Source organism: Chelmon rostratus, chromosome 2 (assembly GCF_017976325.1).
Source record: "Chelmon rostratus isolate fCheRos1 chromosome 2, fCheRos1.pri, whole genome shotgun sequence".
Taxonomy (NCBI): Eukaryota; Metazoa; Chordata; class Actinopteri; order Chaetodontiformes; family Chaetodontidae; genus Chelmon; species Chelmon rostratus.
The window spans coordinates 26861690-26878894 of NC_055659.1; the positions used below are offsets into that span (position 1 = coordinate 26861690).

The following is a 17205-nucleotide window of genomic DNA, read 5'->3' on the forward strand; positions in this document are numbered from 1 at the left end:
GATGCAGCTTTAGATTTTGACTAGAAGCTCACAACCCCCTGAGCTTTTGAAGAGGTATTGTAATAACCTTGAGAAGATGGTTAAATTGAGATTCTATCAAATAAGTATGAAGGATGACTCACTGGCAGACACCTGTGATTGATGCGCCGTGATAAAAAGCCTTGCTCTGAATCTGACATTGATCTTCACTCCGCTTCCTGCTCCCGACTTCTGCTGAAGCCTGTTCAGCTGGGTAAACAAAAGAGATGGCTAATAACCTGTCGCCCAGTTTAATCAATGTTCCCTCCGAGTCTGGCCAAGATACCCACATCACGTCAATACGAGAATCATGGAAGGTTGGAAGGGTGACCGAAGTGCAAAGCTGAGAGTCCGGAGAGACAGAAAGTGGCAAGATGAAGTATTCTCTAGATAAATGAAGTGCAACTCGCCTGGTCTCCTTCAAACAGAGTAAGTGTCCTTTGTGTGGCAGCTGTTATTTCAGGTGGCAGCTGTTATTTTGGGGCCAGATCTCCAGCCCTGAAACAAAAGCTGTTAATATTTAAATATTCAGTATTCATTCAGACCTGGATATTGGCACTAACTGAAAATAAGTGCGGGATAATGCCCAATGAGGTGTCCATTACCAAGAATTAATAGACAACAGGGAGGCCTACGGGGAATGTTGTAAACAATATCCAGCAGTATGAAAACCAATAGTTTCATGCATTTTGCAAACAAAATTTTATGTTTTTCACAAGCCATAACTCAGTTTCTGTGACTATTACCTGGAACTGTCATTACCATCCCACAAGGTTCTTATGCAATGGAAATGTCGTTCACCTCTCCAGTAAATAGGACGACCCTTTGATCTGATATTTCCAGTCCACTCAGCTCAAGGAAACCCTTTGGCTCAACTATGAGGCAGAAAGTAACATTATGCAAGACTGAAAGTAAATAACACTACGTACAGTTGACTGTAAACTGTAACTGTAAATATAATGTGACAGCATGTTAAGTAGCGAACGGCATGAGACGATCGCTTATGTGGTACTAAACTCTGTAAGTTCAGAGCAGCATCTTTTGCAGCTTGCGTGTTAGAGTCTCCTGTGGTGTCCAGAGGATCAGGACCTGAAGGTCTACACACAGAATTGTGAACTACATATTCATATTCAGGCTGGTATCTTTACCACTAATACATGACTGTGTACTGTATGTTTATGTTCACGTGACCACGCCCTCTTGCAGCCACAGGGGCTATGATGGGGAAAGAGCGAAGGACGAACGTACGAAGGACATCATGGTGGATGGATAATCAGACTTAAAGACAGACGACTGGTGTTCATTTCATGTTCCCTACAGACAGTCAACACTGGTTTCTTTCAAAGCGTGACCAGAATACTTCCAAAACTTTAACTTGATTATTCTTGTAGCCATGACAAAGAGAGAAGGTCCCCTAACCTCAACAAAGTACTTAACAAAGTCGTTTTGGTGAATGAACCCAACCTTATCTAAAGCGTGGTAACATAAAAGAAAATCATTTTCTTCAGTGATTTGTATCGGCTCCGGTAGGTACAGACAAATTCAATTGTCCTGCCAATAAGGGCATCTAAACTGTGTCGCTCTAAAGGGCAGCTACAAACAACTTATTCTGTCATTATATTTGGAGAACTTGTCCACAGCTCATTTAGCCAGAGAACTTTCTGAGTGAAAATGACCTGTTGGTGCACATCGTAAGGCCTCGAGTTCCACAATGTAACACTGGATGTTTTACACATTGTGCAGCCCATGTAACCACAGGCTACACATAACATTCAGAGCAAACGTACACATTATTCCTGAGAAAAAGCACAGAAGCGAAGATCGATCTCAGGATTTTAAGAGTCTCCTTTGGATCTGTGATCTGAAAGTCACAGTTCATTGGAAAATTGTATTTTTTACCCAGCCCTATTACGGTGTGTATGGATAGCAAAACTCTTTTGCCTTACTGTCAGTCTCCCCTCGTGCTTTACACTCCAATGGGCCTAATGCTTAAAGTAAGTGTGGCAAAACAATGTACATATTGTACAGCGTGATATGGAGACTCTCAGTCTGTCAGGGTCTGTCGAGCATAGTTTCAGTCTTTCAGTTTGACTTCTTTTTGAAAACCTGGCAGAGTTGTCAGATAGAATTATAGGTAGAAGGTGTTGAAGCGATGACATGCATGAATTGTAGGGATTTTAGGTCTCTGCCAGATTGAAAAATATTCTGACAGTCATTGTAGCTCTACGGTGCTGCTGCCATGTGAAAACCTTGCAACTCTAACTCAAACATTTTCTGGTTTACGCTTGAATTATTTACAGAATTGAAAAGCTTCGGTCCATTACTTGCACTTAGGTTTAAGGAAATTAATTTAAAATCAAAATATATTCTTTAATTTGCATTCTTATCAAACTGAAAGTGAGGCTGTTTTACTTCTCCCAAAATTGAGAGAAAAACACTTCTGGGGAACAATATCTTTGACAGCACTCACTTGCAACCCCACTCGTACACACACACACACACACACACACACACACACGCACGCGCACACACACACAAACACAAACACACAAAGATACTTTCTGGAAAACTTCTGAAGCAAGAAATTCCCAGATATAATTACATGAATTAGATGAATGGCTCGTCCTTAGCTCTGTGCTGAACACCGCTCAAAGGCAAAAACAGAAGAAATCAGCTCTAATAGAGTGCTGCCGTTTCCCTTGTTCACCAATCACATGAATGACAACATTTAATGTGCTGAAGCCATGTACTTTCCATCTCCAGTTATTAAATATTCATACAAACACAACAATCCCACACTGGACGGGACTTATTGAAAAATGGATAATCACCCCACAGCGTGAAATATGAAAAATCTGAAAGTGCAATAAGCACGAATTCTAAATGTGGCGACGAGGAGCAATGCTAAAGGAATAAATGACGTACACCAGCAGACACAAAGGTGGATGCCCCGCTGAGCTCATTCATCTTCCACGTTCCAAAGGTCCTGTGGCCACAGCGAGGCTGCATTGATGCAAGTGAAATGTCACATAGCCCATCCAGATCGGACTACAGCCATTTAATTTGCTGTTTGTTCAGCGACTGCAAAATCCAAATGACAGTTTGTTGCCATCTTGGCTGAGGCCAAGACTATGTAGCAGCTATAACAAAGGCTGCAGAAGGGCATCGGCCAAATAGGAAAAACAGGAATAGCCTAGATTTGACAAACACACAGAGAATTTCCGATGGACTCTGCAGCTCCCATCAGCTCTATGGAGTTCTTTTAGCATCCTTTCACTCATGGTTTGTTTGCACGGCCAGTTGCGATTTGGTCTCACTGCTCTCATCAGCATCATGTCCAGCAGGCAACTGTTTCACTGAAAGCTAAATATTTCCCTCAAGAGATGGTGGAGACCAAAGCAGAGCTAACAGAGAGTGAGAATCCTGTTACAGGCGGACATAAATATGAGGCAATATGAATGCTTAATGTCCTCAGAACACCCTGAATGTGTAAATAAGCAACTGTTTGCTAAAACGTTCGCCATAGCAACTTTATCATTTATTCATCACTATTCAGTTCACTGTGGCATGCCAGCAGAGTAATAAAGGAAACCTAGTTTCATCATCAAACAACCTCGTCCAGAGGAAGCACAAACTGATGAAAATGAGAAAGTGGAGGCAGGAGATTAAGAACTGTGGGAGGCCACCAATGACATGCTACAGTTGCCCCGCTGGTGCCACCATGTAATTAAGCCCCCTCCCCATTGGGAATATTGTTAAGACCTGTGGAAAAATCATGGGGTTGCAGCACAGTTGTACCACCTGTACCTGACCAGGCTGAGAATGAAGGTGACAAGTTAGTCTAGCTGCAGGTACAGATACTCCAAATTAAAAACCAACCATGTAAAACATTCATTTACTCCTGTGGCAATAACACAATTAAATAAGATGTGGTAGCTTTATTGGTAAAGCGCAATTAATGCATTGTTGATTTTACCATTTGGGTGGGGTGCAATTTATGTATTAACAATGTTAGCTTGGTTGGGTGGTGCTGTGTGTACCTGCACTATGTGCTGGAGCACAAATTGACTCTCTGAGGACATTAAGTTTCCTAAAGTAAACTAAAAAAAATCCAACTATCCAACCCAGTCTGAAAAATCTGATATGATCAGCCACGGGCAGCTGCAGCACCAGAGAGTAGGGCATGGGAGGGTTTGTGGGAGTTGAGGACAAGCACACAATACAAGATAACAGTGGTTGGACTGAATGTTCTGTTGGTAGTCTGCTTGCTGCTCAATCTCTGGAGCTGTGTGTCGATTTCCAGTCTACAGTCCAGTTTGACGATGTGAATATGAATTAGGGTTACATAAACATTGATCCTTGAAAAGTGGGACTTCCTGATGAAATCCATCTCTGTGTTTTACCCAGCATCGTTTATAGTTCATTTTTCTCCAGGAAGGGGCTAAATATGAACGCAGAAGGATTTCTTCAATAAGAGATAAATGGTCCCCCGCACATGAAATATTAAAACGTGAATGTAATAAATATGAATTATGAATGTGGTTTTCAGGCAGAGTGTTACGGGATTAAGTGATGACACAAAGCAACACGGAGAAGTGAGTGATGATGGTGTTGCCCCGCTTCACCCATCTCTATGTGCATTTGTTATCGTGTTTGCGGGGCTGTAGTTGCAGTGAGGGCGTATCGATCCCAGAGAAATGTCAAATGTGTCATCGAGACAGCGTTTGAGTTACCTAATTAACTTTGTTTGTTTGTCTATTTGGAGATTCTAATGGCAGCATGCAGCCCATCTTGGCAGAGACGACGTGGAGGTGGATGGAAGAGCAACAGCACAAAGTCTGCAGATTACTGACTAGATCCTCAATTTGCAGGAATAAACATTTACCCGTTTACAGCTTCAGCAACATTCAATAAACACATCTGTCACATCCATCAGGTGTTCTAAAAACCTTTAGAAAATGAAAACAGAGAAGTGGCTGTAAAAATAAAAAAAATCATGGCTGTAGAGTAAATATAAGGCTACAGCTGGCAGCCAGTGAGGTTAGCGTAGCACAAAGACGGGAAACAGTGGGAGACAGCTAGCCTGGCTCTGACTAAAGGTAACAAAATCCACACACCTGAACTTCTAACACTCACACTAATTAAACACACTAATGACAAGTTTTATATTCTAAAAAAAATAGTATATATTAATAAGAAATTATCCTACAATAATGACAGTGGTATTGATCTTCTCATCTAACCTATCAGATTTCCATCCAAATGTAGTGCAAATTCTAAACAAATTTCCAGAAAATTGGCAAAATGAAATGCAAATGTATGTGTTTCCATCCACTACTGTTATGCGAGTAGAATGATCTAGTAGATCATTCTCCGTAATTAAAAACCGGTCGATGGAAACACACATATTGTCCGACAGAAAGCAAAAAGGTGTGTTGCTCAAAGTGTCAAACTATTTTTTAAACCTCCAGCATTGGAGTGAAACTCCAAGGCTGCCCTTCAGTTTTCAGTCGCAGTCAAGAGTTTGAGGCGACTAAGACGCCTCTGCCAAAGCTATGGCCGCCCGCCTATGAAAAGACATCGCAGTTACAGGTCAGACAGGCCTTGAAAATAATCAGTAAAACTCACAGACTGCCAGCGGCTGAAATAAGGGTGGTGTCAAAAGCACTGTTTCTAAGCAAAAGTAAAATTCTTGAATGTGAGCAGCGATGACTCAGGTGCAGAGACAGAGTCAGGCTTGCTCTGAGGCTAAACAGTACGTGACCAGAAGCACTGTCTTATCAATCCTCAAACACAGTCCAACTCTATCAACGCCAGTCTGGGCTGCTTCTGCAAAGTGTGAAACACGCTGTTAATATGACGCTGCCAAATCAAATGAAACACTTGATTTAGGTTTGCCGCTGCTGAATCCCAATGCAGCTCCGAGGAGTTTCATTCTGTTTAAACCCTGGCCTGTGAGAGAGAGCTCCTCTGTTTTTCGGGGTAAAATTCACACATGATTTATTCTCTTTATGTGCAATTAAAGCACCAAGTGTGCAGATATGCTGTAAAAAAGAAGTAGAGTCTGCTACCAAGGACCAACAGAAATATATATAATCCCAGTGATGTTGTGACAGTGCACCATTTCACTCCCACATTTTCCTTCCTGTTACGCAACATGTGCAAATGCAAACCACTTTATGGTGAGAGCTTCCCACTCTCTGTGGAGAGAAATAAATAAGAGTGAAGACAATGATGTGAAGAATTCAGAGTCTTTTGCTGCTCATGGATTTCATATTCCTCCACAGAAATCATCTGCAACAGTGTTCTGTTCTCATCTCCTTGTATACTGTCAAGCAAGTGCAAGGCTGCAGTGAAACACCTGCAAACGCGTACAAAAAAACTGAAAAAGGGTTGATGCTCTTTTCATGTGCAGTTCAGCCAGACACTACACGCTGCTAAATATTAGGAAAGCATTTAAAGTACGAACTAAAATGAATCAATAGCATTCAGTTCTGTTCTTTTTTCTGAAAGGAGCTGAAAGGATGACATCATTTCCATAAAAATCGACAAATCTGTATCATGACTGAATTATATACATGCTTTTAGACTTTTGGGCCAATCTTTGAAGGCACTTTCCTCCATTTCTGACATAATTGTGGTTCTTAATACAGCCTTGTAATGAAGACGGCAGCAAGTCCTCTCTTACAGTCTCGCCTTCCTCCATGTGTGACAGTCATTTTCCTAATAGCATTTTTAAAGCTCCCATCCACTACTGTTGCACAGGGCTGCACCCACCATACCCGCATTCTGTGGCACACATACTAGAGTGCCTCCATCCAATAAATTGTCCACATCTAATACAAACTGCATATTCTTTTTGTGACCATGTGGCCCAGCGGTTGGTGCAGAGGACAGACACAGTGAAGCATTAACACCCCTCTTTTCTGTTTTTGTCCAACGTTAAAATAGTTTTGATGATTCATCCTGCACCCAACAAATTTATCCAATTAAACAGGATTTGGCACACCCACCTAACCCCACCCATTATATAAAAGCAGACTTAACCATTGTGTAGGCCCAGATTTATCATGGCTCTGTTGTGTGGATATCAGTCGGAAAAGGTTTATGTAGGCGACATTTCCCAGAGAACATGGTTATGGTCTAATTTATTCATTTCACCCTCATCCTTCACTGACTTACGCTGACTTTTAAGCCATAAAATCGAATCTATGAGCAATTTGATCAAATCCCTCTTGAAACTGCACTCTGCTGCATGTTCCGTTTCACGTGGAATTAAATCACATTACGGAAGCAAAAGGCTGCAGTTTCTCTGGGACTTTCAAGATCCGATCTGTAATCCCAGGAAACATGACTTCCATGCAAGCATACCCGCAATGATGTGTGTGGTTTAAAAGTGGGAAGAGGACAAACGGATAAATCAAGAACATTTTTGCAGTTTCCTTCTGTGAAAATAACCGACTGTCAAACTATGACCTGTGTAACTCAATCATATTTTTTCTGTGATGTCAGAAGGTTGCTATAGGTGGATGGGAGTCCAAAGCTTATAGAAAGCATGCTAGTAAATCTAGTTAGCTATTTCTTTGATTTAAGGGACTGAGCAGCATTCTGCATTTTGTGTGTTTTCTGAACAGGAACTTGAACCTGTTTCTGCAAGCTTTAGTAGCGAGGACGCTAGCTAGCTGTAGTTTTTATGGGTTTATCAGTAATCTCCTTTTTCTTTGATCACATTTTGATAGAGCTGATGTTAGACAGTGGAAATTGACCTTTTTTGGCCTGTTTTTAGAGACTTACTTATTGACAGTCATTGACCAATACCTCCCTCCACAATAAAACCACCTGTGTGGACTTCTTTAGCACTGCCACTCAATTCTTAAACATACCACACACACACAAGTGTGTGTGTGTGTGTGTGTGTCTTTTTGCCTTTCACTTAAAGCAAACTATTAGCTTTGCCCAGTCCAGGAGCTGTGGGAGTTGCCCCCTCTGTCCACACCTGAGCCGACCACTGACCAGGTCAACAGAGGAACAGAAGCAGATCAGAGTGGACTGAAACAGGCCTTTCACCGTCAGCACACCGAGAAAGAGCGAGGCAGTGGGCATACATCCAATCCCCAGCTTCACTCTACTGTTTGTATAGAGCCATTCATCTCCTTATTAGGATCAGTGCTGGGGCTGAAAGGAAGCTACAGGAGCTCTCTGTGTTATTGGTGTCAGGATTTGAAAAGATGCTGAACAAGGAGCTCAATGCTATTTGTTTAAGTATAGACAGGGACAGGCACAGAGAGACTAAGGCTGAAAAGCATGTCAAAACCACTCAAGAACATTTTAGAGTTGTCTTGTAAACTTTTCTCTACACAGTCAGTCACTGGCTAAGAACTACTACTATGTGGACAACAGAGTGTGGTTTGCGAAATGGCAGCTGAAAGCCAACACCAAACATCTTAATCTGCGGATTGGAGGGTTTGGCAGTGCTCTGCGCTGTTGGCGGAAAAGTGCCTGGTGAGATTGCAGCATGAAAACTGCTACCAGAGGGACATCAATCATAGCATGAATTATGAAGGAGCCTCTCATTACCGCTGCCAACATAAAAAAAAAATCGATGCATGACAGAGAATCCATGAATGAACAGTATGCGCACAGGAAAGCATTTTGTGCCGGCCAGCAAAAAAAAAAAGCTCGAAAAACCATGGAACAATTAGAGAAAAGCCTGCGGTTGAAAAAACGCTATCAGAGAGGGAGCTGCTGACGCCCAAACAATGAGCGGCTTCCGCTGGTGAGGAGTGGCCTCGCAACTCATGAGTGCAGGTGGGGAGGAGAAGTGAGAGTGCTGTGCAGGGTGCGCTAACAACACAATGAGTGATCAAACAAGCGGTGCACAGCACTTTCAGGCAGGGGTGGACCACCCCAAAACATTACATTTCCTCTACATGCCTCTGCTGGTTTGGGGACTTGTTGTAAACTGTATTCTAGTATCGACACACTCCCAACAAGGCCCCCGAACACTGCTGCAGCAAAATCAGTGTGTGATTTCACAGAGAAGCTGACTGCGGACGAAAGCACCTGCTCTGATTATAAATCAACAACCTTATTAATGAGGTGAGAGGACGTTTATTGGCACACTGAGGAGCAAGGCAGTGAAGAGGAACAACAGAGCACGCAGCTGATTCGGCTATGATGGATACACTGTAAGTGCAAAATGAGGTAACAGAGGAGGAATGCATTCTTATGAGTAAAGGGATCACACCAGAGCTTGTGTCATTTTTCGTCCATTCACAACAAAACATTTATCATGGCGCCTTCAACCGAATTGCAAGTGTTTTTCTTAGGTTTAAATTTGGATGCAATTTTCCAGTATAGTAGTGTGGAGACTTGTTTTTCTTTGAAAGTTGCGTGAGAAAGGCAATCCATCACCGTGAAAATGTATTATTCTGTTCTGTTACGGTTGCATGAAAATCCAGTTTAAAGTGTGTATTCAGGGTAGAAAGCCCTAATATCTGGACTGAGACACAAATCCTGAATGAACTGAACGACAATTTAACTGCCAAGCAATGTCGTCAGATAATAAATCACAATAAATAACTTTAGGTGACAAAAAGGGGTCCTGTTTGTCAGTTAACTGTCAGATCTGTAGGGTCAGAACTTCCCCACAGCGCATGAACCCACCAGAGAATTTCAAAAGACTCTTCTAATCATTCTTCAGGTAACCAAATGATATCTAACTAATTAAAAGAAAAAAAAATGATAAGTCAATTATCAAACATTTAATCACCAACTATTCTGATAATTGATTTGTGGTTCAAGTCAATTCATCAGGCAAAAATAGCAAATATTTCAAAATACACAACTGCTTTTCTCTTTTTATATCACTGAGTTTTGGATTGTTGGCCAAACAAAATAACCGTCTGAAGACGTCGACATTTCTGGTCAAGCTGTGGGCTCTTGCAGCGGGCATTTTTTACCAGCTTCTGTTTTATATAGTAAATGGTTGCTTAACTGATCAAAAAAATACTCTGCAAATCAACTGATAATAATAATAATCATCAGCTGCAGCTGGCATAATGGCTTTAAAGTCTATACAAGATGATAATTTTAATCTGTGTTAAATGAATGGAAGCCTGGGACTTCCTGTAGGGTGCAGTAGGACATGTCCAATAGTCTAAAACATGGTGTGTATTGTATTGTAGTGTACTGTACATTCATGGTCACATTTCTGTCTCATATTGAAAGTACAGTATGATCCAGTATGAAATGGTTAGCATGGATATTGACATTCTGAAACAAAGAGCACCACATACAGAAGATCTGCAGATATTTTTTCACAGACACTCTGATAATATGACGTGTTGCTGGGGAGTGGATAGAAGAATGAGTGTGTACACAACTTGTATGTTTTTGCCACGTAGTCTAGATTGCCTGTGTGTGCGTGTGTGTGTGTGTGTGTGCGTGTGTGTGTGTGTGCGTGTGCACAGTTTGATTCTTCACTAGGCTGCAAACACAGCAACAATCAAGTCGGAGCAACAAACCAAGCCGCATGAACCACACAGACAACGCACAAGGCATGTGTCACGTGTGTCCGCAGATTAGAACTGAGAACAGCAAACACAGAGCAAGTGTGAGTGTACAAAGAGTGGAGTAATGGCTGCGGCTGTGCCTGGATCAGCCTTCCGACCTGTCCGACCAGTTTAGAAGACACGCGACAGGCCCGAAGGGAGTGGGAGTAGTCTGCGTACGTACTCCTGCACAGACAGAAAGCGAGCACGACCCTCGACAAACACGTTTCTCATCCCTGAGTGGTGGGTGCTATCCAACAGGCGGGCAGCCAGCCACAGTCTGCACGCAGACTACACCCACCTGATTCTCAGGGCATTTGTGCGCAATCATATTTTAGTCTAATTACCAGTGAAATATACTGCAGAGGTCAGAGCGCACCCACCTTCCTCAGTGGAGCGGCGTATCTCGGTGAACACACAGCAGCAGCAACCTTCTTTAATCAAAGTACAGTTACCATGGGACCATCGTCCTCAAAAACCAAGTTCAGCCTGAGCAACTTCACTTTACTATACCTGCAACGGGCAACTTTATCACGGTGTGGAAATAAATGTGTGCAAATCAACTTTTCCTCAGTAACAGAAGCAGTAAGCAGGGTAACTCCATTTTTCCTAATCCTCTTTTTGGCCTTTTTTATGTATTTATAAATAGTTTGCACCAAAATTGACCTTAGCAGAGACCATTTTCCTCAATTCACCAGCTCTCCACAATGAGCGTGACCCTGGCAATCACAGACTCTAATCATCAGGGAAATGAACACAGATCAACAACGGAATTAGCCTTCCTCCACAACTGTTGAATGCAAAGGCTCTAATTAATGATTGCCAAGTGTGAAGTGGCCAAAAGAAAACAATGGCTGCTGGCTCGGTTTGTTGGAAGAGGCCAAAATAGCTGGAGAAAAGTATTTCTGCTGCAGACCACAATGAAGGCAGAATAAACAGGCCCACAAGAAGTGGCAACTGTTCCCTTTCCCCACATGAACCAACTCTGCCTGAAATATGAATTGTGCTTTACTGTGGGGAGGCAAAAATGAGCAGCATTATGGGTATCGTTGCACCAGATCAAAGCCAGACAACACATGATGAGTCTCATCCTTGAGAGGCAGGGGATTTGTTCAAAGAAGGCAGCGGTCGAGAGGGAGCGGGGGAGACAAGTGTAGGTATGCAAAGGAAGGGGGAAAAAAGGGGAAAAAATGGAGAACCTGCTGACTCACTGTAATCATCAGGCTGAGGCAGGCTGAGCTGCTGCTGCTCGGGGTAAAGCCTGCTGCCTCCCCTTCAGAAGGACAATGTGACGCTTCTCATCAGCTGTGAAGAGCTATACGACCGAAGGTGGGAAATAGAACGGCGAAATGAAACTGTCTTACTGCATGAAACAGCTTCTTCTTCTCTCTTCTCACATCCGAGCGCAGACAGAATGATGCAGTCCGAGGAAGGCAATAAATCGCTCGTCGCTGTGTGAGTAAAAACACAGCTAAACATAAAGCCCCGATCAGACAGACAGCAACAGGATTGCAACTGGTTTGGGGGGAGACCCTCGGCAGAAGGATGAAGAAGGCATTTGACCACTGCAAATAACTGCGGACTGTGGAGCTCAAAACCCCCGGACACACTATTAAAGATCAGACAGTAAAACAGTACGATGTTCAAGACTGCGCCCTAACAAGATTTAGACTGGACTGCAGCGGAAGCGGCATCCTGATGAGGCTTAATTCAATTCCCGTAAAACAAAAGCGCGCAGCCACTGCGATTACTGTTGTTGGATTCAGCTGCGGTAATGTCGTTATCCTCTTTTGGTTATTCCAAACAAAGCTGATAAAAGAGCATGTAAAACAGTGATTTGGGTCTAAGATTAGGTTTCTGTGCATGTCAAGTAAACAAACACTGAGCTGCTGTGCACTGTACTGCTGTAGTACTGCAATTACAGCGATATCTGCCAACAATCAATAACCCAGTTATCATGTATCCAGTATTAGTTGCATTGTGTGTAAACAATGTTTGATTTGCACATGGATAGTTGTAAGTATTCATGTTCACCCAGAATTTAATCTCCATGTTTTCCTTCAACACGTGGTGCCTGACCTCTGAACATGCTCTTGTGCAGAGACTGAGCACAGCTTTAGGGTTAAAGTTATCAACCTTAAAGGGCCACTCCACTGGTTTCACACATACAGGTCAGGTTGCTGTGCAGCCACGATAACAGCTGTATACTGTCTTCTGTGGCACTGGAGAAGTTTTCTAAAGTCTGATGAAATGTAATGGTTTATATCGTGCGATGGCACAGATGTGACCACAGGTAGAGATTTGGCAGTACCGTTTCCACTTGGTGAGCTAGCCCTTAAGCCATATTTACACACTGTCATTCACAGAGTATGCACTGCTGCACAGCGAGCAAGTGGGTGTGTTGATGACACTGCACAGAGTGTAGCTGCTTCGGACTCTTTTCTGCTTGTGTGTGTGTTGTGTATTGTAATACATGTAGTGCTGATATCAATGCAAAAACAGTCATCAGTACGGATGAGCCCTCCTCGTCCTGCATGCTATTGGACTCTTGGATGCTGTGCACATCGTCTGCTTTAGTGTCTCTGCTATATATTGAGGTCATGTGATTTGGGCAGCAGGACTGTTTACCACATTCTTTCTTGACTTGAGAGCAACAGTTGGTGGCAATAATGAAAGAAAGTTAGTTTTACTGTTTGCGCCTTCTGTTTTTAACTCTTTAAGTGTTGTTACCATGATATATACCTTTACAGTGATGTAAAATTACATTTACCGTGATAGAAGATTATGGCCACATCGCCCACCCCCATCATCATTCTTTTCCTAATTCTGACTCTTACAAGTCCTCCAACTTTACAGTTACAGTAAATCACAGGAGTAGCTCTTTAAGATTTCATTCTTGGTTCAATTCACAAGCCGTAACAGCTTAAGTGTTTTAATAAAACAGGCTCCTTTCAAAAATGACATGCGTATGTACCACTGGGGGAAAAACAAGGGCTGAGAGGGTTTATTGTGTGGCATTTTTCCTAATAAAGAACTCTGAAGAAGACGTTCATGTCTTCCATTATGGTAAATATGAACGCTTTGTTCTTCTGCATCACGTCTGGTACATGCATGCATTGTTTCCTGTGAATCCCCCTGTGTCTGGGTACGCAATCTGAATGTTGTGCAGGGAAAACACACTCTGCCATTATCAGTGAAAACGACTTTAGAAAGAGCAAACGACAGAACGGAAACACAATGAACGGTTATTTAGTATCAAATCAGGGCTGATACATGTCTAGTCCTGTCTCTGTGCACGCACGTGTGATTAGTCACTGGTGTTCAGCAGGCAGAAGAGACGTGACCACACTAAACTGTTGGTCCAGCTGAACGGCGGGTCGGAACATTCACCTGGGCTAAAAGCTGTGACAGTCAAACAGACGCAAACATGCACGCACAGACGACTTGTTGCATGCCTTGGCATCATCAGTGGTGACATCAAGGTGACCCCACACAACGGTCAGCGGTCCGAGCCTGTGCCAGGAGCTACAGTATAAACAAAATAAACTATGACTCAGTGGCCACCTGAAAATATTCCTCCTGTGTTTCATACAGAGGAGCCACTAACTGCTCGCTTTTTCCAAAGGTGAAGTCAATAAGAAATGGCTGAGTTAACTCGCAAGAGGGAGGAGTGATTGCCTCCAATGAGACACAGAGGAGAGGAGGGCTGCTTCAGCCTCACTGGATGCCTCATGCATGCTCATTTGAATTGCAAATGGTGGCAGGCAGCATGCTGGGCTGTGAAATCCCAGCAGCACCCTCGGGCATCTGAACTCACACACAAACACCGACATGTACACGCTACAATAGCAGCGAGACTTTTGTGCACACGCACACTGTGGTAATAAGAAAAGGCCATACAGAATCTTTGAGTTTGACTCTTTTTGATGTGTCCGATCACAAATTCATGTCGGAGCACCGATGAGCAAACAGTGGAGAAACTGGTGCTGTGATGAGGTAATGGCTCCCTGGCAGTTGGGGGGGGGGGCATCAGGTGGTACTCAGAGGAAGGCTGGCTGGCAGGCGGACACAGCAGGCACAGGAGTGTGGCCGATGTTAACGACACGGATGCTGTGTGACAGCAGGTCTGCTGGAAGAGGCTGACAGGGTGTGCGGCCTGGAGGAAGAGTGTGACGAAGTATCATAAGCCCACCTGTACGGCGACAGGCAGCAGGCCACAACACTGCAGACGAACCGTGCTACACTCACACACTCCAACATGCACAAACAGTGGGACATGACAAGCAAACACAATAAGCAATATCATATAATAAGTGGTCTTAATACAGAACAGAGCCTGAAAACATTATTTGCACAGTTTATTGCAGGAGACTTAAAGAAATATAAAAGTCCAAGCAAAGCATCAGGGCAGTGAAGGCTTCCTGTGCAGTGCTGCAACATTCTTCTACAGTACTGTACATAACTCCACAAAACTGGTGAAAGCCAGGGGGGGCAAAGGTGAGCCAATTTCCATACATGGACCTGCCTGAGCACGCAGGCGGAGTGCTGCTTCACCTCTGCCAAATGTCTCCACAGCGTTCAGCTGAAGCCTGTATTTTACACCATTTACACACCACTGACATGCTATTACACTGTGAGCAACAGGAAGAGCCTGAATCTATTAACGGATTCATTTAAGTGTGTTTTAAAAGCAAACTCAACCACTTTGTGTGGGCAAAGCACAGGTGTTGGTGAGCGAGCGTGACAATGGCAACACTGTGCAAGTCCCAAGCCTGTATGTGCAGCTGTCAATGTGGCTGTTGCATAATTAGTGCTGGGTGTGTTGGAGCATACACTGACTAAGCCAAACGCAGATCCAGTTTAATCTGACAGGCTGAGACACAAACTGAAAGGAGCAGACAACAGCTGATCTCCGAAGACCTGCACAACTTGGAGGGACATGGCAAATCCTAAACGAGAGTGAAGGCCTGTGTGTGAGAAGACCCTGTGTGAAGAGGCTGTCCAGGCAGCAGAGGAGGGGACACTGGAGGGGTCTAGCTGCCTGGCTGCAGGTTTTCAGGTGGGACGTCAACAGTGACTGGGCCAGCGGGCACAAAACGACGCTACAACTTGCTTCTGCTTCATTCCCACTGTAAGATTCATCTCCCGGTGGAGGACAGCACGCAAGCGGGCAAAGTCCATGCGCGTTATGAAATGATGGTTTTTATAACAGCTGCAGCTCTAGAAAAAAGACATTTTCAATGCAGCAGCCAAAAGCACAAAGCGAATAAAACAAAGCGCCGCAATCATTGACGAATCATGCGTAAAACGGACAAATACACGGGAAATATCTCGCAAACGTTAAAGCCCGACATTCAACAAATCGTTTGACACAACCAAGCCCGGGCTTCTAACGACATGAGCACGTTGGCAGAGGGGAAACAGGAATATTTCAACATACCCTCCTGTCAGACAGACATCCAGGGGAGGACCATGGATGGTGCGCACCGGGGGAGGTCAATCCTGCTCCTGCCGCCGCTCCGTGTTTATTCCCCGGTTTCAGGGAAAGGGAGTGTGTCGGTGTTTTGCCGGTGAAAAGCCTAATGAGAGGAGGTAGAGGAGGAGGAGAGAGAAAGAGGGAGGGACCCTGTCAGATGCAGGGAGGCAGGAGGGAGGAAGACACACACGCACGTATACAGTCAGGCTGTGTTCAGGCGGAATGCGTAAAGCCGAACAACGCTTGTGTCGTACCTGCAAAAACGCTCCTTTCTGTCAACAAGTAGTCAAATCTCAATAAAGACGCGCCGGCAAGGTGACACAAGCCGCGTTCAGGGACCTGTCAGGAATTTTGTCACGAAAGAGGCAACAACATGAGAAATGTATCTCTGGAATGTGTTGGCGAGCGAGTGAAGATGTTTCATTTTTAGGCTTCTGCTGAAATATTTAAAGCCCCGGCGCTACATCAGAGGGGCTTGCTGTTCTTTCGCGCAGTGTCGTCAGGATGGCGCACCATCCCTTTGATTTCATCACTAAGTCCACTGCTGACAACACGCAGCCGTAACTCCCTCACCTTTGCATACAGACATGATGGAATTTACGAGCACAAAGGGCAGCGCGCCCCGAGTCCCCCGCCGCTGCAAACCCGTGAAATGCGCAGGTATCAGCTCCCCATTGTGCCTGGTTAATGAACAAGATATTATTTTGAGGCAAGCTGGGTTTGATATAATTAACCGCTGATGAGGGGGTAGGTTGCTGATTTGATTCATCACTGTCAGTCCCTTACAAAAGCAGGGCTAGCATGCAGTAGCTCAGAATCGTATCGGTTTAAAGCAGTACAGAGAAATAACCATGACCCCATATATTAAACATACAAGGTCACTACAAGCGCGCTCACTGCACGCTGTAAACACTCCACTGTAGCACAGTGGAATTGTATTTATATCTAATATGTCTTGTGCCGAGGCTGATTTGTGTTAATTTGATTAAATATTTATTTGGAGATATGTACAATAACGCACAACATCAATATCAAGTTACATGATAATGTAGTAATAATAATAGTAGTAATAATAATGATGATGATAATTATGCAATGCATTAGGTGCGCATTGCATAAACAAACAAAATGATATACATAATTTCACACTTCATACTT

The 17205-nt window shown here is 43.7% G+C and overlaps 1 protein-coding gene across 2 annotated transcripts in view; it reads right to left on the reverse strand.

Moving 5' to 3' along the window:
- Positions 1–16106, reverse strand: part of LOC121625056 (band 4.1-like protein 1) — a 74179-nt gene extending 58073 nt beyond the window's left edge. For both annotated transcript variants that reach the window (XM_041963113.1, XM_041963096.1), the window contains exon 1: positions 16012–16106. The gene's annotated coding sequence lies outside the window, so the exon portion shown is untranslated. The remainder of the gene's footprint in view (positions 1–16011) is intronic.
- Between the last annotated feature and the right edge of the window lie 1099 nt (positions 16107–17205).